Here is a 25,274-nt window from a genome sequence, read left to right on the forward strand (position 1 = left end):
TGTGTGTTTATGTATAGGTGATTAGTCTTCATTTGGTTAAAAAGAATCCATTTACGATTATACAGTAGGCTAAATGTTTTCAGTTTCTGATATGTTTCCATTGGCACAAGACTAGTTCAAACAGGTACGTTAGCTCTTGGCTGAGATGTCTGACATTCAAGCTTTATTACAGAGCAATGTATCCAGGGAATGTGAATTATAGTTAGTATCAACCTTGGCCTACTAAAAGCATCATTCAGCCTAGTTGATTATGGAATTTACTCTGGGGTTTGGGCCTGAAGATCCATCTACTGAACTGATATTGTTTATTTGTGTAGTCACAAATATGTTGCAACCCAGACAAAGGAAAAATCATAGAGGAAAATATACTCGATGAAGAAGGATGACCAGAGAAATACATAAGAGTAAAGAGCCAGAAGTGAAGTTTATTGCCACTGTTTAGATAAAACTAATTCTGCCAAACCCTTTAATAAACCATCAAGTGCAGCACTTGAAATGTTTAAAAAAAAAAATACTTTCCAGAAAACAAACTGACCATCTTGGAAGCTGTAAACTGAGTTTCCAGTGTACCAGGGCTGATCATATCCCATTGATCAGACTGCTTTTAATGTTTGTAGAATATGAACTGTCATAGTCTGCAAAAACATAGTCTGTGTAGCATACTGCCTGAACTGTAACTGGGGCTATAGAAACATCACAATATTCTCTGCTTGCCTCACCACCATCCACTTTTCATAGACAATATCCCCACATATCTCATATTTGTTAACAGGTGTGTTTCTGTGTCTGCACTGGTGATGCTAAGGTAATAAAAATGGCATATTTCCTTGTTATTGCTGGATAACTATGTTTACTTCTGTATAAATTGCTGACAGAAAGCCCATTTAAAGTTGTTCTACAATCAATGATCTGTTATTTCTGGCAACATTTTAGACATTCTCAGACAAGATCCTATACTTTGACTAAGTGGGAAATAGTGAATATTTACTCCATGATTGTTCATGCAGCCATGTTCTTGAGAGCACCATTTAAAGTTCACTGGTACTAGGAATGTCTAAAGCCACAAAGAAAGACACTATTTGCACCTATAGCTCATGTACTTTTGGAAGACAAATCTTTAGAAGTATTTCATCAAATGACCTGAAAGTTTAAAATTTGAACTATCATTTGAAAAATAGCCATACATTTGTCCTAAAAAACAATTGGGGCTTTACATTACAATTTTAGTATTGGTTTGTGAACTAGAGCATCCCATAAAAATGGGTAAAACTTTCTATGCATGCACATTGCAGCGACCCTGATTATTATTCTTACAACAGCACCTGGAGTCTCTAGCTGAGATCAAGGCCATGTTGTGCTACATTCTGTAAATACGTATAGTAGGAGACAGTTCCTGCACCGAAGAGTTTACAATCTCAGTAGACCAGGCAGAGCAGAAACAGGGATGCAGAAAGATGAAATGACTCACCCATAGTCACACAATCTCTTGGGACTAGACCTGAGGTCTCATAAGTGTCAGTCTAGTGGCCTATCTAGTAGACCACATTGTATCTCTAACATTGTCCTGCTCATGTATTTTATGTACCTCTAGACTTCTGCATTGGAGACCTGGGTTCATTTACTGATTTTTGGCTCTCCTGTCACGGAGTCTGTGTAGTGATATGGAGATGGGTCAGCATGCTAACCTCCACAGAAGAAGGGTAGCCACGATCCTCTCCAGCTGACTGAGAAATAACATACATGTACTATGAAGAGAGTTTGAGACAATCCTCTATGGTATTATTTGTTACTATTTGATAGGTGTTCACTGGGCTGTAGTAGGTGAAATGAGCTAGTGGCATTAGACTTGTTACTAAAAGCTATCTCAGAATAGAGGCCAAGAACTGTAGGCCTGATTCTCTGTCCATTGAGGTCAAAGTTCCCATTGACAAATGAACACTGAATAATCTCTTTACATGCAGGCATGGTGCTTCTAAGGTAAGTCTGGGGCACATTATCAGGGATACTTGCACAGCCATGACTTGTCCTGTGCTTGTTCTGGGCAAGACTTGTCACTTTATGAACTGCTAATGTAAGGGGCTTCAAGATGTGGCTAGAGGAGCACTGGAGATTGAGATCCAGTCCTCTTGTTGCTCTGAGTAGGGAGTAAACTACATGGGTCTATACTAAGTGCAACAAACATTCTCTTACGCCACTGGGTGCAAGGCTCAGCCCACTCCCTACCCCCCTCCTGCCCTGCCCACCCACTTGTGTGACACTGTGCATGTAGGGACTGCATCTCACCCATGAGGTGAATGACAGTAAGGTGCACGACCATGCTAGCCAAGGTCCTAAATGAAGAAAAAATTTCAGCTTCCAGGTTTTATAATCTGGTACCTTTCACTTAAAACAAAACCATTAATGGCTATTTCTTTTATAAATGACTTATGTATTATGACATAATTTAACTGAATACAGCGAAGTATTGTAGTCACCACAACAGTTTTACATTTCTAGTTTTCATAGTGCTGGTTCTATAAAACATCTACAGTCTCTATCCCTTCCACCTAATGACAGTAAAATGCCTCGATTCACATTACAGTGTAAACTACATCACGCTCATGTTTGTAGTTTTCAAGCCCCCTGGACTTTCATGACTTTACCACCTTCCAACAGAGCTGACCCTACTGAGGTTCATGTTCCACTATGAAGGCTAGCTACTTAGGGACAGTGCCAATTATCAGGCAATAGCACAGGTCAGTGTTGAGGACAGGGGGAACTGGGGAGGGTGTGGGAAGATGAAGGAAGTTTGGAAGGAACAGAGTGAATTTCAGCAAAGTTAGGCTGGCCTGGAAAAAGAAAGAAAAATACCTAGATATGAAAGGATTGTCTTGTTAGAAGAAAAAGATACTTCAGTGTGAAAGGATTGTTTGGATAGAAAAGGCAGAAAATCAGCATTTAGAAAAACAGAGATCATGCAAGCAAAATGAAGAGGAATGATCTTTAGAACTTAAACAAGAGACATTCTCAAGAAACATGCATATTACAAAAAATTGCAGGAAAGGTGAGGGAACAAGAGATGTTTTATAATGCAACTCATTTTCATATCACAATAGAAGCTACAGTATCAGGTTTTGTTTGCATTGAGAAGTCCTGTTTAAAAAAAACACAACAGTATTGCTTTTTAAGCTTAACACTTAAAATATAAATAAATATATTTGGGAAAGGAGGCAAAGTAATTATTTACTTATTTTAGTTTTAAAAAGCTGCAAAGTAACTTAAAATAACTTTGTATCAATAAATGCAATAATTTATGAATCAACAAAAATAGAACACGCGATCAGACGATCCCTCCTTATTAACTATCACACTTTTCCTAATTTTGCAACACTCCATTAAAAAGTGACCAAAATACATAATGTGTTTTATTTGTTTCAGTTTTCCCCATGCTGAACCTGAACTCAGCTAAATGAATACCTTGCCATAATATAATGATTTCTGAACTAGCACCCCTGTGAATAACCTTGTTCTGAAACCCCCCACTTAAGGTACTGTGAAATATAAACTTACCACCATATAGTTTCCTGTCACAGCACAACAGAAATTTACAGGCATTCTTAATCAATACACTGGAGGAAAAGACTAATTCATGATTATCTGTCATGTTCATGTACAATAAATGTAAATATTTATCAAGGATAAGCTCACAAACTCCATTCATAAAGGAATGAAAAATGCTCACAGAAATTTTTCAGGACTGTTTTGGACATAGCTGGGTCAAATTTTCAACTGGGTCTTCTAAAATGTGTTGGCAGACTTTGCGAAAGCACCAATTTGAAGAAACAAAACCCAAAATTTGTATGGAGAAAGCAAGACATACATTTTTGTAAGCAAACAAAGTCTTTCTCACAAGTTCATAAATACTTCATATTCCAAATAGACAATTGTGTTGCTAAGTTTCCGTTTAGATGTGAAAATACATGTTTTCATACACTGGCTTCACTTGTAAATCTGGCTTCACTTGTAAAGCCCATTTCTGGAGGCACGTTTTGTAATTTGGCCTAATATCTAATAACTTTTTGCTGTATGAACTGGCTTTGTGTGTTTTTAATCATGAATCACTCCTTATCTGTAAACCAATCATATTTGCCAACTGGATTGCTTGTGAAGCCCTCTTATTGTAATTAGCGGGCCTCAGATGAAGAGTAAACAAACATTCTAACAAACTACTATGACATAAAGGTTGATATTTCAGTTACTCGATCACTACTACTGTGAATACAGGAAATTTTGAATTAAATGCCTCTCTGAGATTTTAATGATCTCAATCAATAATGTTTTGATTAAAGCTACTAAAACTTTTTTTTTCTTTAACAGAGCATGAGTAGACCAACTAGAGGGAATTATATTACTGTGAAAAAGATTTTTTACAATGATACAGACCCAGGCAATGTTGAGAACTGGACTGTACCATTGTGGACAAAGTGGATTATTTACCAATGGCTGCTGAAAAAATAGCACAATTCAGAATAGTCATTATGATAAGCCTGAACACACTACAGAGCTCCATAGGATTAGGCTTCTGATTATAAGGTCATGACTTATACCAGTGAAAAACCTCAGTTCTCTCATCTTAATGTCTGAGGTAACACTTACAAATGTCCAAGTATTTCAGCAGATATATTAACAATGTGTTGGGAGGTCTAGGTGGTGCAGTGGGTTGACTGACAGTCTTTTCATTTCAAAAGACTTGGGTTTGAAATCTGGCTGAGATCACAAGTGAACTGTTGGAGGTCTGTAACTAGTCTTTGTTCCTAGTGATTTTCAGCCACAAACATTCATGCCTTACCCTGGTTCATTCAGTGTGCTGTACCACCTCTTATTTTAATAAGCCTAGAACTTGGGCGATAATCAATTCTGTATATCTCAGTTGGTGTTAGTATGAAAGCTGTATAAAGAAAATTGTATAGCTGCTATACTTGACTGTAGCTAGTAGTGTCCTTTACTTACAATTTACACTAAATTTTGAAAAATGTGACCACATGCGTATACACACACACACACCCTTTATTGGTCAAAATATCTGGAAAATATGTCTTGTAAAGTGAGTTTATTGTCAGTGTATTAAGAAATAGAAGCTTACTACAAGTGTCCCAGCTGACATCTCTTTATGTTGAAAAGAAGACATTTTCAAGCTAAAAGTGGCCTGAGAAACAAGTTTTTAGATGTTCATATATCAGACTGTGTCACTGTTCATACTCTTTAAACCACGACATGCCACTGTCCTAATCTTATCTGTACTCTTAAGAGAGTGGAATGTCCAAAACATGATAAACCAAATACACAAAAAAACTGTTGCATTTGCAAAGCAATTTCTTTACTTGGATTTAAAAATAGAGGCATGTTTGTTTCTCATCTTAATGGTGTCCAGCCTCCTTAACCTTCTTGCATCACCTCACTTTCCAGACCGTTAATGTTTGTTTTCACAGGTGAAAACAAGGTCTCTAGAGATTAAACTCACAATGGGTCAGAAAATGGGCTCATTCCTAAAATATTAAACAAAACTAAAAATTATCTGATCTGCAAATGGAATTACGTGGCTAGACTGAAATCTGGGATGGAGCGAGAAGGCAGAGAAAAGAGCATATTTATTCAGTGAAGGGAACAGCAAATTGATAAAAAGATAGGTGTGTCTTTGACACATACTTTGGAAATCTTTTCTTCTTTCACCTCCATAGCTGCACCGAGGAAAGTGAAAAATTCTTCACATCTGGGCTAGTTTTCTAGAGATCAGACATTTCTTCCAACCTTCATTTAATTCTAGTGCAACTCTGGGCAAATCACTACCAAACTGTCATTGTTATGCTGATAACTTGCAGATATACCTCTTCTCTCCTGACTTGTCTACTTTTAACCTTCTTGCAGCTCCTCATGGATGTCCAGCTGTTGGATTAAGCTCATCATGGTCAAAAAAGAGCTTTCTCCCATCCTCTTTTCCAGTCACTGAACAGAACCTCATCTTCCCTGCACTCATAACCTATGAATATTTTGTCTCAGATCTCTCTTTAAATTCCCACAGCCAGGTTGTGTCTAAATCTTGCTATTTCTAAAATCTTGCCCTTCCTTTCTGTCCACACAGCTAAACCTCTTTGCCAGGCCCTCATAATTTTGTGTCTCGTGCTGCAATCACCTCCAGTCTTGCCAAATGCTATTTTACCCTTTACTTGTGTCTATTCAAAATGTTGCTGCAAAAGATCATTTTGCTGGCTCCTCACTTCAACCACCTCACCTCTCGCATTACATCCCTCCTTGGCCTTCTCCCTTCTACCACTTCAAAAATAAATGATTTTTCTTCTCAAATAAGGCTCCTTGTGGCCCATTCCCACCCTATGTATCCTCCTTTTACTCAGAAATACTTGCAAAACAAATATCAGTGGCTTTGCCCATCTCTCCTTAAAGGAAGGAGCTGCAAAATAACGCAAGAAAAAGGGACAACAATATTCATGAGGGAGGCTATTAAGTATGGAAAGGAAAATGCTATAGGTATTTTGGTTGAAACACTAGAGATGTTAAAAATAAAAGTTCAATGGAAATAAAGGCAGTCAGATGGTTATTAGCTGTTGCTATACAAATCAAAAGGGAGATCAGGCTTTGGTTTAAAAATGACAGGACTGTATGAATGTAATATTTGATTGATATAAATGTTAATTGTTCTGATATTTATTGGGATGACAATTATTAGGAAATGGCATGGTGACAAGTGATTGTCATGAGACTTGAGGCCAGGGGGCATTTTAGCTATAACCCGCCCCCCCATATTTTTTTTTTTTTTTTGGTATGCTTCTCAGAGGCTTATTTGAATGATCTTACACCTTGAATACTTAAATCTGGCTGAAAACCTTCCTTGGAGAATGGTGGGCCTTTCCCCTTCTGGTGAGAAGGTGAGGTGAGAAATACCGTGTTACTGAAATACTTTGCCCTCCACTCGCTTTCAGAGTTTATGCAGCCTAGGATAGGCAAGAAGTACCCTCCGGACATTATTTGCATACATAATTGTCCCAGATTATAGATTTACAGACACAATTCATTAGGATAATACACATGTCAGTCAAACCAGCATCTTCCTTAGATATTAGCAACTTTGGTGCTGTTTCCTCTAGTACTTCAGGTCTGATTTTTAAGGGATCTTTACCCAGCCTTCAATTATGTGTACACAATTTTGCCTCACCAATAAAGGATGGGCTCTGTTCTTTGGCAGAAATGCTACTATTTAGCCAGCTAATTACTTGATTTCTGTGCACAATCAGGCCATAGAGGACCAAATTTTAAGAAGTGTCCACTGAATTTGGGTGCCTACATTTTCTGTCGCCAAAAATCAGTCCTGAGTACCCAAATGGAAGCAGTAGGTGTCCAGCAAGTCTAAAAATAAGGCCACAGATGCCTGAGGTGGGCCCATCACGACCCAGTCTTGTTGCTCTATACATCCTTCTGCTGCGTGTAGAACTCAATTAGTTTAGCAAAATAAAAAATTCTGACTAAATGTTATATAATGTGCCATTCTTATTTCTTCTTTTAATCTTTATTTAGCAACTTCTACATTAAAAGGCAAGTGATTAGAATGCCACACCCATTTAATCCCTTGGCACTGGTCAAATGGAGGTGAACTTTTTTGCAAATCCTGGCCCAGCTATGCAGCAGTCATTGCCATTCATTATTATTAGCTAAACCAGTTCCCTCGGGGATGCTCCAGTGAAGTGTTTGTCCTAGTTAAGCATTGTTTAAGTGGAGTGTGTTGTGTTGTGAAGGGTGTATATAAAGTCTCAGGACAGGTAAATGTGGCATTTGTGTGGTTATTTACCTTAAAATATTAGGGTGATGTATAATTGTAACAACTGATATCGTTGAAAAATTATTGGGAAAGGTTGTAGTAGGAAAGCCACCACTGTTCCGCTAATAACTGAGGGCTGAAACTGCCAAAGATCAGATCTCAAACAAGATTCAAGCAGCCTTCTATGCTCAGCTCTCTTTAGAGGGTTGCAGTCTTAGCAGAGAATGGTACCAAGGCAGGCTATGGTGCAACACTTTTGAATTCATGTTCCCACTGTGTCTATTTGGGAGCTGTATATAATCAACTCCACCATAAATCATTAAGGAAAAATGTGTAAGAATCACTGACACAGCGCTGTCAGCAAAGGCCTGAGGGTTGGAAGGAAATGCGGCGGAAGAGAAGTTGCTGGGGTAGGCGAGAAAGGGCACAAGCTGCTGTATCCTAACGGTTGAAGGAAAAGGATCCGGATTCGTTCAGAGGCACTGGGCAAAAGGAAAGATGGGATTGAGAAGGACAGAGAACAGCTCTAGTTGTGTTGAAAATAGGAGGCCCCTGAAGGTCCATTCAACTTCAGATAAGCATGCAAGCTTTGGAGGGCTTATCTCAAAAAAATTTCTGCACCTTTTAAATGTTGTTTGCCCATCACTTTAACACAGGCTTGCCCTCTCCACCTCTCCAGTCTCTGAATTCTTTCTCTAGAATCCCTCGATTCCCTTCCTTTCCCACTCTCTTTTCCATTCTCTAGCCCCTTTCCATTTTCTCTCTTTCCCCTTCCCTCATTCTGCTCTTTGCCTTCCCCTACTTCCTTCCTCTTTCCATACGCCATTTATTTCCCCTCAGCCTCTTTGTGGGACTTAATGCTTGGAAAGTGCTTTGAGTTCCTGCTGTGGAAGAAGTGCGGAGTATTGCCATTAAAGCCACATGGAAATGGAGGTTAGTAGCTTTCAGTAGCTGAGCTATAGAACAGAGCTGGAGTACTGCACTGAGTCAGGTCAACTCTTCCTACTCAACAGCTTGAACTTTAATATCAAACTTTGCACTGCAGTTCTGATTTTATTTTATTCTTCTCTGTGCCACGATGACCAAGTTAGTCTAACTATAGCTAATGATTATGAATGTGAAGATCCAACCCAGAATGGAGAGCCAATGATCCAGAGACCTTCTGTTCATTGCATAATCTCCAAATTGTTAACAAATTTCTCTTTGATAACAGCGTGTTTTCTTTCACACAGGTAAGGTGACATAACATAACGCCTGGCATTTGGGCTGAACATGGTTTGGTTTTTTTCAGATAGATTAGTTCAGGTAAGCAGATCTCAAATATTGCTCATAAAACAGACATTCTTGGGAAGCTGGTAATTCTGAAGTGATCATGATACTTCACAAATGCAGATACTTCAGAGGGTACGTAACTCACTAAAAACTGAAATGGTAGGTTATGAGAAAGGTTTCATTGATGTGTTTGCCTAACCATCAAAAGATGAACAATGAGTCTGTATGTTTCATAAAATACATTCCCTATTTATTTTAACTCCTCTTTAAAAGTATTTGGCATCTTTTAGATTATTGCTTACATTATCTTTTTGTTACAATTGATCTTGAGTCAACAAAATTTTGTCAACAAAACATTTTCATAAAATAATTACAACAGTACATTTCTGTAATCAATGCATTTTTTTCAGTGTATCCTTTAATTCCAGTATTCTTTCTTCATCTTGGAGCAGATACTAGCCAGGTATTTGCTATTTGACCACAGAAATGGGCTTGGCTCAGATTACTTGAATTTGCACCTATAAATCATGGCAATTTTTTAAAGGTTAAAAATAGTTTAGTTGAATAATTCCTCAGCATATTTTTCTTGACTCTGTAGTTCCTGGTTTGGGTTAGGACTAGTAAGAGTGGCACCAACTATTGTGAGATAGTCTGTTCCAGCAGGGTTTCCTGCACGGTTTAGGAGCTCCAAGACGTAGCTGATGTAGCTTGAATAATGTTTGACTAACAGGTAAAGCCCCCTTCTGGGTCACCCTGATCCCCCAGGGTAGTGGAGACCTTACTCCACTCTCCTCAGGGACTTGCTGAGTCCCCCTTTAGCTGCTTGGTGCCTCCACCTAGTGGCTGGGTGCATAAACCCAACCCCTGTTACCTTTATGATATTTTATTCACAACTAAAAGCCCACAAACTAAATCACTAAAATGAGAAGCCCTCCCCCACAAGTTTTGTCTGGGTGGTGGGGCTGGACCATAATGTCAAGGCCTGGTTTCTTTCCTGGGAGGCCAAAAGCTCTCCCTCCCAGCTAGGTGGAGTCCATGGCAGACTCGATCCCCGGGCTCCTGGTGGTGGGAAGGCCTATGGGGCTCAGCTGGTTTTCTTTCCACACTGGCTCGGTGTCTGTGTTGTGGAGCTGTGGGAGTGGATTCGTGTTTGACAGAGAATCCTTCTACTGCAGAGAGTGACTCTCCGGCTGGGTCTCCAGCAGCTTGATTCCCTGCAACCAGGTCTCTTCTTGGCCATATAATCTCTGCCAGGCTCAGATTATAGGGCCCAGCCATGTGTAGGCTCTCAGAGGTCACCCAGGCATGCCAGTGCAGTTCCTGACCCAGCCCCTATAGGCTATTTGTGTTGTTGGGCAGTGTGAGGGTGCTGGGCAGTGTTGGTGGCCTCTGGGTTACAGGAGGTCAGACTAAATGATCTGATCTTTTGGCTTTAAACTCTGACTCTACGTGTGTCCCTCCAGCACAGGTCAAGCTGGCATTCTCAGATGCAGTCCCAGTCTCTGCCTACGTGCTGATCTCTGAGGCAGCTGCTTCTCTGAAGCCCCTGAGCTGGAAAGGGGACTATCTAAGTATTTGAACTTTTGGGTGCTTACCCAAAGGAAATCTTCGATCCTTGTGAAGTTCACCCATCACTAATGAACAGCAGCCTCAAATGGTCCACGCTAGACCTAGATAGACAGTTCACAAGCATTTTTACAGTGCATATAGCCCTTTTCTTCTGTTGCGAATTGTCTCTGAACAGACCATGACTTGTTAGCTACATGTAACTGTTCAAATATATTTTGCAAAGAAATTTCTGCAGGTTTCATGTCAATTGCTTTCTGTGATGTGTTCCCTTATTATATGAATGTAGGTGAAATTCAGCCCCGTGCAACGAGACAGCACAAGGTCTGGATGCTCCTTAAATTACTCTCAAGCCCTCAAAATAGGCTCTAAGTAGGACTAACATGGTGCATAGGCCTGTTGCTAACCCTATGCCCAGAGGTGAATTTAATCATGTGGTAATGTCTTTCTTCCTTAATTGGGGACCTAACCTTTAATAAACTAATTGTACTTCCTGCTGAAATGGATTGTGTTTAGTTATGATACAAATTGCAGTTTATGATTAAACAACTCTTGCTAACATGACTGTTTACAAAATGTAAACAGAGATGTGAGCACAGCTGAAGTTAAATTCCATCTCAAACTTACTGAACTGTTCATAACTGATTTCCCCCATATTTGCTCATCTTGAGTCGAAACCAGTAGAACTAAAGAAGTCTAACCTGCAGTAGGGAATAGGTAGCCATACATGCTTCCAGTAGGCATTGGTTCCCTCTCCTGTTTTTTTCCATCACTTTAACCTTATGTCTCCTGCTCAAATGCCTAGAAGCCTCCATTATGTTGTCTGAGCAGTGGTATTTTGAAATAATCCAGATATGCAGGTGCAACTAATGAGGACGATAACATGGGAGAAGCAAACTTCAGAGCATTTAGGGATTTAAAAAATACTGTAGAATTAACCTGTCCAGGTTTTGACAGATGAAATCTAAAAACAAATGATTTGTTTGTCTTTGGAGCAAATGCATTTTTTTTTAAAAAGAAAATCTAAATATAATGCACAAGGAAGGGTTGTACCGATCTGAGAAAGAGGGTAAACTGATCTGATCTTGATTACAAGTGCTTTATGCTGCTACGTTGAAACAAACAAACAAAAAAGTTAATATGAGCGCAGGGAGTGGCTTTTAACAGCTTAGCCCATGGGGAGAAAAATGTAACAGACAGACCTGGGGAATGTTTGAATTGTCTTGATTGTGCAAGATTTATGGTCTTTGTGGGGAACAGAGGGCCACATTATGTTTCTACTTACTCTTGTTCTCTGCAGAGCTGGGGGAGGGAAAGCAGCTAGAAGCAGCCTTCCCCAAATGTTTCCTGGAGCAGTGGCTAGAGTCAAAAGCCATTTTGTTTGGCTCTTGTTTGACTAAGCAATCAGGTAATGCTGAATCTGTGACACTCCAGTCACTTCTACAGCAGAAGTCTTTGTAAAAAAATGTGTTGTGAGATTGCTAAAATGTGCTCATCCCACAATCTCTGAATAAGGCTACAACAGAAACACCTATAACAATACATGTAAATTACTGACAAATGTCAGCCTTATAGTCTCTCAGACTGGGGGGTGGGAAGCTATACATTTCCCACAACCACTCCCTCAGGCAAAAGATTGAGCAAATACAGTAGATGTAGTGCAATAAACCAAGATTATGGCACTTCACTTCCCAAGTGTGGCCTTAGGCACAGGCTAAGTAGGCAGTTACCCAGATGCTATATTTAAAGGGACACTAGAATAACATGGGCAGCCATGATCACTCACCAGTACTCCAGTTCTGAACATCTCTTCTGTGGCTGCAGAGCTTCCATACCATCTGTATTCCACCCTGTGTTTTGCTTCAGCTTTTGCATATGAGCTGTATACCTTTGTGTCTTAGGTCTTTTAGCCTAGGGTGTAGTGCACCAGTGCCTACAATTCGTATAGACCAGAGCTGCTTAGTTCAGATTCAAACCAATGCACATCATGCTGCACTGCTGTAAACCATGTCTACGCTAGGGGGTTTGCAGCTGCAATGGTGGCTAAACCAGGGAAATTTTAAGATGAAAGGACTATAAGCCTGGCCCCGAGGGCAAGTTAAAGAGTAAAAGCCGCCTAACAGAAATTGCTGGAGCCATTATTGAAGCACAAACATCTTTAATAGTAGCAAAAGGTAAACAAAAATACTAACCAACTCAATATGTTTGTGTACAAAGGATCACTTTTTCCTGATGTGAAATCATTTCCTGATGTGAAATCTTATAAATCATTTGAATAGGAGGTACACTGGATAGCTGTAAATTGTCTATTTCGTTATTGCTGTTTACATCATGACTCAAATTTGAGGAAAAGATCTTAATATGAGAACATTTAGTCCTCAACACTGTTATCATTTTGCTTTCAAATAAATGGTCCTAATCTCAGATACGTGCACACGGAAGTTTTTGGGTGCTTTTCAATATGAAATACATTGAATCCCCAAAGTCCAAAAAATGTTGCTGTTCAGTACTACCTGAATCTTATTAAGCTCACGCTGTTAAAATGAATACAAAGTACTTGGTTTGAAAATATCCAAATTAAGCAGGGAAAACATAAATCACATCCCCTCCTCCCACTGCTGTTTTCTTCAGTATATTTTCCCATAATGCTTCAGTGATAGCTGACAGTTGGATACAGCACAAGACCCTGCTGGACAACTGTCAGGTTTGCTGAAGGATATTTAAGAGAACTTGATCATGTGTCAGCTCTCTTCAAAATACACTCACAATGGGAAAGTGATATATCTGTCAAAGCAAGGACTTCAGCATTTGGCAGAACAGGCCATTTCCACAAACAAAACTGTCCAATTACATTAGAGGGCATGAACTTCAGGTGTGTATGCCAGGGACAGAAAGAGCTGTAGCCACACATCACAGAGACTGTCTCCTTAAACCATCTGGTTGGATGCAGGCTGAATCTCAAACATGGTTTCTTTATTCTTCATAGATTAAGAGTTAATTTAGAACTATCAGAAACGTAAATCACAGCTTTGAACTTCTACATACACTTTTTTTGATTTCAGTCGAGGCTGCCAAGAATTCATTTTTGGAGAGAGTGGAGAATTTATGGGGTTTGATTAGATGATTAAGGACCAAACTATGGCACAGTTAATGCTTGTTTTGTTTTTTAAATGCTTTTAAGAATGCTAGTGTGAGTTTTGATTAAATATCATTATTGGTTGGGAAATAAATTATGTCTGACACAATAACAGCAAAGATTTTTTCCTGGAAATATGTTATAGTTGAGTTGAGGTCTTTCTTGTTGCTTTCAAAAAAAATGCAGGCATTTGGTGGGAGTGAGCTTTCAAGTTAAAACTGTTTGTTTCATGTACAGTATGTTTCTGTGGATAACTAAATTCGAGGAAGCCATCAAATTTTATGGCTGAGGGTGGAAACTGTTTTGGTCACATTGTCTGTGTCAAAATGCTCATTTTTGTGTACATGAAATATAACATTTCATCTTGTATAAAGGTAAAATTCTGCAGTTTAATATAGTGCCAATGGAGACCTTGACTGGGACAATTTGCAAAGAATATGCTCATTTTTCAGGAGACACACTCTACTGTAAAGTGGGTGCTGCTGGCTTTATTTGATTGTGTACAATTTTGTTAAGGAGCTGTAAACATTTATTTAACCCTTTAAACAAATTGCATTAGAAAACGGAGAGGAAAACAAAATACAAAAATCCTTTTGTTCAGAGTGGAGATGTGAAAAACATCATATTAAGTTGAAGCCCAGCTAAACATCTGGGCCAAATTGTACGTTGATTTATATCCTGTGCAATTCCATTGAAAGCTATTTTTTTGAACTGATGACTCTTAAAACTACTATTCTCCCTAGCCTTCCCAATTCCCGGAAGCAAAATGCTCCCAATTAACAGCCCCAGTGCTGCCTTGTCCTCCTCCTCTGAAATGGAGCATTCCACTCTAATGTTTGCAGTTCCTGTTGGCCGGGGTATATCTGCTTCACTTCCTCTCTTCCACTGACTACAGGTTTGTCTACATGGTGCACTAGAGGGGTAAAAAATTCAAACAGTACTACATTAATATTCACTAGGGAACTTTTAGAAACACCACCAGGAGCCACAAGGGCCCCTTAGTGTTTCACTCTTCGAAGACTTTGTCTCTGCTGCCAAGAAAGATATATTTTCACAGCAGGATAATGTTAGTTAACCATACATTACCCATAATTCCACTCTTCTGGGACTACTTGCAATATTCCAAACTGCTGAGCTGCTTCAATAGCCACCATTTAAACCAACCAATCAGCTGGTGGCTTCATTTTTTGGTCATGCTGTGTGCTGTAACTGATCAACTGTTTGAGGAACAGGGAGTTATCTGTATGGAGACTTTCACTAGGGGGCTCAATCATATGTCTATTTGCTCATCTGCACAGGAGAGTGAGGGGGCACAAGAAACCCCTTTAACCATCTGTGTAGGCTCCTTGCATCACCAGAGTTGGGGGTTAGGGGAGCGGAGCGTAGCTGCATTCTTGTTCAGATAGGTAGAGTGGGTGGTACAGGCAGCAAGTAGGTGGAGCTTTGGTTCTACCCAATGCTCCAGCAAATGCAGCTGAGCTGATACAAAAAGAAAAATAAGATGTGACAGCAAACGGACATGTGCAAATTCCTGACCCCTGGTGGCCAGGGAAGGAGTAGAATTCAGACTGAGATTGAGACCCAATCTCATTCCTGGCCTGACCCTCAGACAGCACAGTTACATGATGCTGGACTGGAAAGCAGGGTTACAATCCGGACTTACGTGTATGACTTTCTGAAGTCAAATGTTTCCTCCCGTGAAATCCAAACAAAACAGAAAAAGTTTCTTGCTTTCACTGAACTGCTGAATTTTTACAGCAAAATTTCACTGCCCGGGGCCTGGACAATAGTCAAAACTTGTTCCAGCAGCAGATTTAATATCTCACAAACCATCAACTGTAATAACTGGTGCTTAAATAGATAGAAAGCTCCTCTTTTCATGGGTATTTGGTTTTGTTTCTAGCCCAGCTATACCACAAGATATCATGTAAGACCCTCAAACTATACTGTTATTATGGATGAAAAAGCTATTTTAGGTCATGTTAATGATTTTTAATATACCCTGATTATAATTTTCCTCTGACTGCAAGGCCTGAATAGTTGGCCTCCTATGGAAGCATGGCTTTATAGATGGATGGAAACAACTATAGGAACCGTAACAAACCTTTCCATTGTTTGCTATTTGTGTATAGCACCTTGTATAGCACATACAGAGTGAATGCTAGGGTTGTGTGGTACAGGTATAAATGTTTTTTTTGGTACTTATTTGAGAGGAATTGTATATCACATGACTTTGGAACTCATGAGTTATATGGCCTTCTGAAACTCATGCTGATAAACCTTTTTAACTACACAGCACTAGCATGTATTACCTCTCACGCTCATAGACTCATAGACTCATAGGTCAGAAGGGACCAATCTGATCATCTAGTCTGACCTCCTGCACAAGGCAGGCCACAGAACCCCACCCATCCAATTTTATACAACCCCTATCCCAGGACCGAGTTATTGAAATCCTCAAAAATGGTTTGAAGACCTCAAGCTGCAGAGACACCACCAGCAAGCGACCCGTGCCCCACGCTGCAGGGGAAGGCGAAAAACCTCCAGGGCACCTGCCAATCCGCCCTGGAGGAAAATTCCTTCCCGACCCCAAATATGGCGATCAGCTAAACCCTGAGCATGTGGGCAAGAGTCACCAGCCAGCACCCAAGAAGGAGTTCTCCGCAGCAACTCAGTACCCATCGCATGCAACATCTCCCCGCAGACCATTGAGCAGACCTGTCTGGTGGTAATTCAAGATCAATTGCCCAAATTAACGATCCTATCATAACATCCCCTCCATATACTTATCAAGCTTTGTCTTAAAGCCAGGAAAGTGGCTTTCTGTTTGTACAGTAGGCATGACAATAGAAGAGTTATTTACACTGCCAGTACAATTTTAACTTTGCAGTAACCTCAGTTGACATGATGGCTGTGTGGAATATTCAGAGTTACAGGTATGGAAACCTTCACAGGTTTCAGTTACTGAAGTCACTCCTTCAGTTGGCAGCTCACTTGCCTGAAAATGCTACAGGATCTGAAATTCTAGTTCCCCTCTGCCTTTCCTCCATAAATTAATCTCTTAATTGGCAAGCACAATATGCCCATTTATTTAATGAGCTGTGTGGTGGCCTATCCTGGTTCTTACAAAAGATCATGCAGCATTCGATGCTCAGCTTGCAGCCTATGCTAAAGACCCACCATGTGAGAGAGCTCATGGACAAGGGCTGTTTATTATTAGACGTAATCTAATATCTCTTAGAATCTTTACCAGGCTTTTTACTGGAGCTGAAAGACTCTTGGGCTAACAGTCTTGGAGTCAAAGGATTTCACCCAGGTTTACCCTCATGTGAGATCAGAATTGGATCCCTTCTTTGGGAATGCTGGAGTGACATATTCTGATGATGCCACAACAGTGTTTCCCCCAGGCCCAAATTATTAACCAGTATATCTGATTATTTGATGAGAGGTGATTCCCTACTGAAGGCCAATCACCTAGCAAGCATCAAAGGGGGAGGAGGGGGGGGTGACGGGATGGATTTAGACATCTATACAGATAACAAGAATATCCAGAAATATAATCATTAATATTTTTTAAAATGGAGAGGTTTGGAATAGATATACAGTCTCAGGTTCAGAGCTTAATCCAATCTCTAACTATTTGGACAAAACAGCGCTTTATGAGGACAGGGTATCCCACATTGGCCTATTGTGTGGTTTCTTGCTCATTTCTCTGAAACTTCTGTTGCTGGACATTGTCAGCAGTAAGACACTGGACTAGACAGATTATGGGATCGATCCTGTCTGGAAATTCCTATATTCCTTCAGGTGGAGGACAAACATTTCTTACACATCCAACGCTACGTGTGTTGGAGTCAAAGCCCATTAAAGTAATGGAAAGCCTCCCATTGACTTAAATAGAATTTAGATCAGGCCCTGAAAGCACAACTCACAGTATAAGAAGTTTTTTACAAGATGTGTTTTTTTTAATAAATCTTGCAAAGTTTTGTTTTGTTTTTAAGTAATTAAAATTGCATTCAAATGTTCACAATATGCAATAAAACCAAGCAGGAACAAACAAGAAAGATCAGACACTCGTTGTGAGTTAGTGATAGCTGGTATGAACTTGCATGGTAGTATCAGTGCCTGATCTAGACTGTGCAGAGCACTATAATGGTAGTGCTAGAGAGATCAGAACTCTACTTGCCCTTAGGCAGATCGATCAGACAGGTCTGAGCCTATAAACCATATATTCAGAATGGAAAAGCCAGGAGAAGGAGGAAAAGGAAATTTAGTGTACTCATGTTTGTTGTCTTTTTAAAGATTTGAAATGCACAGAATAGTTAGAGTACCAGGAATTACGGGACAAAAAAATAATAATGGGGGTGAGATTCCATACTGCACTTCTTAGGGGATGTCTACACTACTACACTACTATTTTAAGATGGGAGTGTGCTGAGCTAGCCCACTAAAAATAGTAGTGTAGCAGGAGTGGTGGCTTGGTCTGGCCTCCTGTGTATATACCCAGGGAGTCCGGGTAGGTTTGTACTCAGCTGGATTGGCTAGCCAGAGCTGCTACCCATGATACCCCCAGCTACACTGCTATTTTAGTGTGCTATCTCCAGCAGAACTAGCACATGTCCATCTACCCTTGTTGAGGCACAGCACAGAACTAACAGCCCACAAGAAAGGCGCTATTGTGAATTTAAGACACACTGTTGCTCCTGGTCTTGGGCTACTTTGGGGGCTGGAGAGGCCTATGGTATAATTTAGACAATATGGGGTGGGCTATCTAAGTTACAGCAGTCTTTTTGGGTTTTCCTGTGGGCTGCAATATTGCCTGGAATATCCACAATACTGAGTGGTGTAGCCCTGCCCTGGACACAGACCTCTTCCAGCCAGAGCCCCAGTTCCCTTTTTACTCCTGTACTGGGACTTATGTGGGGTGGGGGTCCTCAGAGAACAGCCAGCTGTCTTCTGCAGTGCCTCAGACAGAACTGGGGCTTGAGACCGTTTACACTGCCATAGCCCTTTTCTCAGTGTAAAGGGTGCAGAACGGGGGTGAAGGTTTCGTGCAATGAATACAATAGATCTTACAGGCTATTTTCCCTTTATCGAGCAGTCACGGTTACACACATGAATCCAGTGCTCAAAACCAAACCAATATCACTAAGATTTAGATTTAAGCCCACAGCTCCGAGAAATAGTTACCTCCTGAAATGTAGGTTATGAGCATAGCTGTGAAAGCTTGGAAAAATTTGCTTGGCCAGCAAACCTGCTTAAAAAAATTCAGAGCACTGAGTGTTTAATTAGCTTAATTTACTTCCTGTTACTTTAAAATATGCCTGTTTGAGCTTGACATTACAGTACTTCAAGAGGCTCCTGCTCTGATACTGCATCAAAGCAATGTTGAAGCAAGAAGGACTGTATTTTCAAGTGGCAACTCTAAAAATTACTGTTCTCCTTTTGCCCTCCTCAACTCCCAGCAGCAAAATCCCAACCCGATTAGCAAACTGATTTATTTTACATAAAAAGTAGTCATCTCCCTTTTGCTCTTCTCCTCCCAGTTGGTGAATTTCACTTGACATTTGCAATTTGATCTGGATGCTGTACTATGAGTTCTTCACTTCCCGTCTTAAACTTAGCTAGTGTTGCTGGGCGCCATTAAACGTCTGCTTCAGTACACCTTAGAAGTGGGTGCAGTTCCATGATGGATGAAGTGATTCCTGTAGATAAATAACTTGTAAAGGTCTATTTTGTATCCTTCATGATGAAATATACTCTGATCCTACCATTTTTATTTATTTTCATTGTATAATATAATCTTGTTACATTATTTCTATCGAACTCATTTATTTAAAACAATAATAATAATGTGCCTTTGCTCTTTCTCTCACAGCTACAGAATCTGTGCTAATTCTTAGTTATCAAATTAATTTAATTAAGTGAAAACAGCCCACAATGCAGTTTTTGGGTCAGCTCTTGACACCTTTGCATCACCCTTGCATCAAGGAGCTCCCCCCCCCCCCGCCCCGCCGGTCAGATAAAGTCAAAGGAACCAATTCTACTCCATTCAATCCTCCCTGACATACCTGGGACCCAAGGTTCTGTGAGTGCAATCCAGAGATGATGGAAAAGGCTGTTCCAGCCAGCATAAATTAGAGCTACCCTGCGGCCAAACAGGCCCCAGGATTTAGGGGGCAGCAGAAGGTTGAAAGCCATCCATTTTCCACTCATGTGTGCAGCATGTACCTCCCATGCACTCAAGGAGCTGGCCCTGTAATTGCAATTGATGGATCTGGTTTTCCTCTCACTTATATCAGAGTGAGTCAGGAGTAATTCCACTGAAGTCAAGAGAGTTACCCCTGTATAAAACCAGTTACATCAGGATGAGGCCCAACATTTCTAAGCCTACCGGTGGTAGCCATGGTACTGAGAGTAACTCAATACGTGACACCATTGGAGTGGTAAATAGAGCTATACTTTCCTGTTGGGTTCCAGGTGACTTCAGTGAACCAAACCATTTTGTTCAGTTTACCAGGTTTTCCATCTTCTGATGTTGACTCAGTTTAAATCTTGTGCAAAACCCCCAAAAGTCCAAAACAATCTCAACAAACCTTGGCTAACCTAGTTAGTTTCCTAAGGAAATGGGTGTTTTGTTGCTTCTCCGACCATAAGTTCTGAACCCTCAGGTAGCGACAGGTGGGCTTTGGAAGTCTTCCTTCTCAAAGGCTTCAGAGGGTGATTAGCAAGTTCTATTCCTCATGGATTTTGTAAAGAGTGACCTGTTGGTTTGGTCCCACCAAACTCAGTCTTCAAGGGGACTAAAAATGGGGCCTGTGCCTCTCGTTCTATAGCAAGGCTTTCTAGAGAAGTAGATGATTTGCTACCCCCATTTAGCAGCAGGAGTGAACACAATCCTGCTTCCACTGCAGCCAGTGCTTTCCTGGGTATTACCATAAGGTGAGGACTGAGATTGTCCCATGGCGATAGATGATATACCTGATATAATGAAATTCTTCACATTACTGCCATGCAACCTTCATGACTCAGAGTGGACAAGAAGGGAAACATCTATATCAGGCCTGCACAACATGCAGCCCGCGGAGCCTCACTGTGCGGCCCGCGGGGGGATTCTGAATCCCCCACACACAGCGTTCTGCGGGCAGCCCAGAGCTCTTTAAATCCTAGCCACAGCCAGGAGTCAGAGGGCGCTGGGCTGCCCGCAGCGGCGGGGAGCCCAGAGCCCTTTAAATCCCAGCCGTGGCGGGGAGTCAGAGGGCTCTGGGCTGCCCACAGCAGCGGGGAGCGCAGAGCCCTCTAAATCTCAGCTGGCCCAGAATCAAAGGGCTCTGGGCTGCGGCCCGCGGCCACTGATTGCCCCCTGCCCAGACCCCTGCCGCAACTGCCCCCCAGGACTCCCACCCCCTATCTAACACCGCTGGTCCTTGTCCCCTGATACCCCTCTCCAGGGACCCCTGCCCCTAACTGCCCCTCAGGACCCCACCCCCTATCTAAATGCAGCTGCTCCTTGTCCCCCGATTGCCCTCTCCCGAGACGCCCCCCAACTTTCCCCCAGGACCCCACCCCCTACCTGTCCCCTGATAAACCCCTGGGCCTCCCATACCTATCCAACTGCTGCCTGTCCCCTGACTGCCCCCCTGAACCTCTGCCCAACCTCCCTGTCCCTTGACTGTCCCCCCCCGAACCCCTACCCCTTCTCCAACCCCCAGTCCCCTTACCGTGCCACTCAGACCAGCGTGTCTGGCTCCATGCAGCTCCAGACACGTTGCTGCCATGCTCCTCCATGGAGCCCACAACCCCCCCCGCACTCCCCAAACACCTGCCTTCCAGATTTGAACACCTCAAAATTCAGGAGTGCTCAATCTCAGTTTGGGCAGCTGTTACTTCATTTCTCCCAAATCAAATACACTGATCCACTGTAACTTGCTGTAGAAAAAGTAGGATAAAATTGAGCAAGAAATGCTTATTAGGACTGGAACTGCTATTTTCAAAAGCCATTGCTTTTTGTTTGTTTAAAAGGAAGACAGTGATATTGCATTGGCAAATTCCCCATAGAAAGAAAAAGTGGAACAAAAGAATAAAGGCACCTCAACTTTTCTTCATTTATGGAGGACAGTCTTATAATATGCATCCAGATATCCTCCAATCACACAAGCTGAAAATTGTTCCACTTTCCTGCAGCTCTGTAACCATATGGGAACCAATCCTGTCTGTGTTTTGTGCACATCCAAAATTCCTGCTTAATGACCCCCCCCGGGAGCGAGTTACCAGTGACCCAGGGCTGGGGCGGCAGGAAGTGTGTGTGTGGGGCACTGGTCGTGGGGGAGCCCAGGGCTGGGGCAGCAGCGGGGTGGGGGGAGGGCACTGGTGGGGCGGAAAGGGGGAAGCCCAGCGCTGGGGCAGCAGGGGGTGTGGGTCAGTGGGGGGAAAGCCCAGGACTGGGGCAGCAGGAGGGTACAGGGGGCAGCCAAATTATTTTTTGCTTGGGGCAGCAAAAAACCTAGAGCCGGCCCTGCCGGGTTCCCCCAGCCGCTGGAGCGCCGGGCCCTTTAATTTGACCCTGAGGGCTCCCAGTCTCCTCTTCAGCTGGGAGCCCCTGGTAGATTTAAAATAAAGTATCACCTCCTCAACCCCAACCTTCGTTTTTGGCCCACAGCTGTTTTGGTGGGGCTGCGCTGGGGAAGGAGAGTTTGTTTCCGCAGGGCTGGGTGGCCCTGGGGCAGGGTGTTTCTGCGGGGCTGGGAGGTTTCGGCCCTCAGCTGTTTTCTTTGGAGTAATGTGGCCCTCGCCGCTTTACGAGTTGTGCAGGCCTGAACTATATATATTTTGTTAATATTATATGCACCTCAGTTTACTTGTCTGATATTATCCTGCCTGACTAGGAGTTAAATCAAAGAAGGCTGTAAAGGGAAAAGCAGTAGGAAACCAAACAATGGCAAAGATAACATACTATCATAGGGAATACCAAGGGTCCTGGGGAAACAATAGGGAGGCTATTAATTGGGGAATACCCTCAACTTGGCTTCAACCAGGTTGGCAAAGTTTATTCTTCCCAGGTGGACCCTTGGATCAAAGGAGATGCTAAAACCATAAAGATGTGGGCTAGGGGAAAAGGAGGTGTGGAGAGGAGAGAGAAGTGACTGAGCTTGTCAGCAGTTGCCCAGGAGAAAGAGAGACAAAAACTGCAGCAAGAGGGCTATCCCTCAACCTAGAGATGGAGGTAACTTGGATGGAGGGAATTTACAAAAGCTTGAAAGCAAAAATGACAGTAGGTAAGAGTTATCATACAATATCAGGGTAAGAAATATCCTGAGGAGATCGTCTAGTCCAACCCCCTGCTCAAAGCAGGACCCCTCTCCAACTAAATCCCCAAACTACTGCCTCAAGGATTGAACTCATAACCCTGGGTTTAGGAGAGCAATGCTCAAACACTGGGCTACACCCTCCTCCTGCAAATATATATAAATCTTTTTCATTCTAACTCTTTCTACCTTTGGGTAAATAAGAAGAAGCTGTTTTTGAATCACTGTAATCAGCTCCTTGGTCACAGACTCCTGGCAGGAAAAGTGCTTACAGGAACCATGCACATTTGGGCCTGTTATATTGATGTGGTTGGTAAACAGGGGGCTGCAGCCCAGAGAACCAGTCTCAGAGTAGTTGGGTGATATGGGTTCACCCTTAAGAGAGGAGAAGGAAGTCAGGCCTGTCACCAGAGGGAAGCACCTTATGGGGACTAAAAGTGGTGTAAAGCATAGCTTGCCCTATAAGCCTGACACTGGGATTGTAGGAAGGCTAGGCCATGTCCTTGTGCCACATCTCGGTGGGTGAGGAGTGAGTAGGTAGTAGGCTCCCCTGAAGACTCTATGGACTGAAAGGGCAGCAGGCCTTAGGTTTGCCTAAAACCTCTGTTCATCCCCTGACTGCCAGCCTGGCACAGAAAATGGGAATTGGGTCAGCCACCTGTCACCAAAGATGTTGGGGAGTAATGAAAAAGATCCTTTTTATACCCCTCCCCCAGATGATACCTAGAGGTATGTGGAGAGGGGTTTGTGTGAGGGCTCCTGGAGCCAATTAGGTAGAGACATGCTCCTTTGGGATTGAGGGGAAGGAAGGATGTATAGGAGAGAGTTAAAGGTCTCGAGTCAAACCAGGGCTGGCTGAAATTATCTGAGGTTTGTGCATCCCTAGAGAGTTGCTTTTACATCAAAACCATGAGATCTTCCTCTGCTTTTGAGGAGAAAGTTTTGCTCAGTATTAATCACACTGAAAAGCAGTTTTCATCCTGCTTCATTACCAGCTTAAGGGGAGAGTGAACTCGGAAAGTAGGAGAATAAAAAGGAACTTGACTGAGATATTTAAGACTAAGAAATATGTAGTGAAAACTGATCAGTCCTTCCTCTTCTTGATATCTCACAGTACAGCAACAACTTGTTGCTTCATAAAATTAATGGCAGGTAAATTTAGAACAAATGAAAGGATCTGTTTCTTCACCCAGGATGTCACCTGCCTCTGGGATTCACTTGCACAGCAGGTCATAAGGACCAGAATTGTAGCAGGAAAAGAGCTGGATAAGTTTATGACCAAATAATACCATTCATAGTTATACTTGCTAAGTGTAACTTAACCACAACTCAAGTTCAGTGCCCAAGATGAACTCTAAGCTGGCCAGTAAGGAAATTGATCCCATAGATAACCCAAGGTGACAGACAGTGTTATTGTTCTTGTATGCTTTAATTTTTTCTGGTTTTGGTATTTTTGTAGTTTGATGGCTTTCATTTTTACATATCCTTTAAAATGATAATTATGACCAAAATAGTCTGAGATATACCATGAAACTTCTACTCATCAGAAAGTTTTTAGTTCCACCACGGCAAACAGCTGCATGAAAATTGAATATAGGGTGCTAAAGATCGATGGGCACAACTGATTGCTGTTCCAAATGAAACGACGAAGCACAAAGAAATCAAATTGATGACCTGTAAAAAATAAGTTCCGATTAAGAAATACTGAGTTGATAGAAATTCCTGCAGGCAAGAAGACAAGGGAAGATGAAATATTTTGAGAGTAAATGATGAAGCTGTTTGGTATGGATGATTTTTGAGCTCTCTTTACAGTGTGTTAGAGCACATCAAATCCATGGCTAATCAGACAACACCTTGCATAATGCGTGTTAAGTCCGTATTTCAGTTTGTTTAGGCTGCAATTCTGAATTGGCAGCCTGTATAGCTTAGTTCCCTCAACAAGTAAGTGTCTTTGACGCACAAAAATACCCTCACTGCATATAAACATATATAAGAGTATTCTTCAGTAACAACATCTGTACTGCAGTATCACTAATTTGGACCATTACTATAGAATTTAACAGTGATTTTTTAATGAGGGGATTTCTGCCCTCTGTAAGGCAGTGCACTGCCTGTGCGGGATCAGGCACCAAATCAATATGCAAATCCTTATTCATGTGATTAGTTCTTAGTCAAGCAAATGGTCTGT

Source organism: Gopherus flavomarginatus, chromosome 14, assembly GCF_025201925.1.
Source record: "Gopherus flavomarginatus isolate rGopFla2 chromosome 14, rGopFla2.mat.asm, whole genome shotgun sequence".
Lineage (NCBI taxonomy): Eukaryota > Metazoa > Chordata > Testudines > Testudinidae > Gopherus > Gopherus flavomarginatus.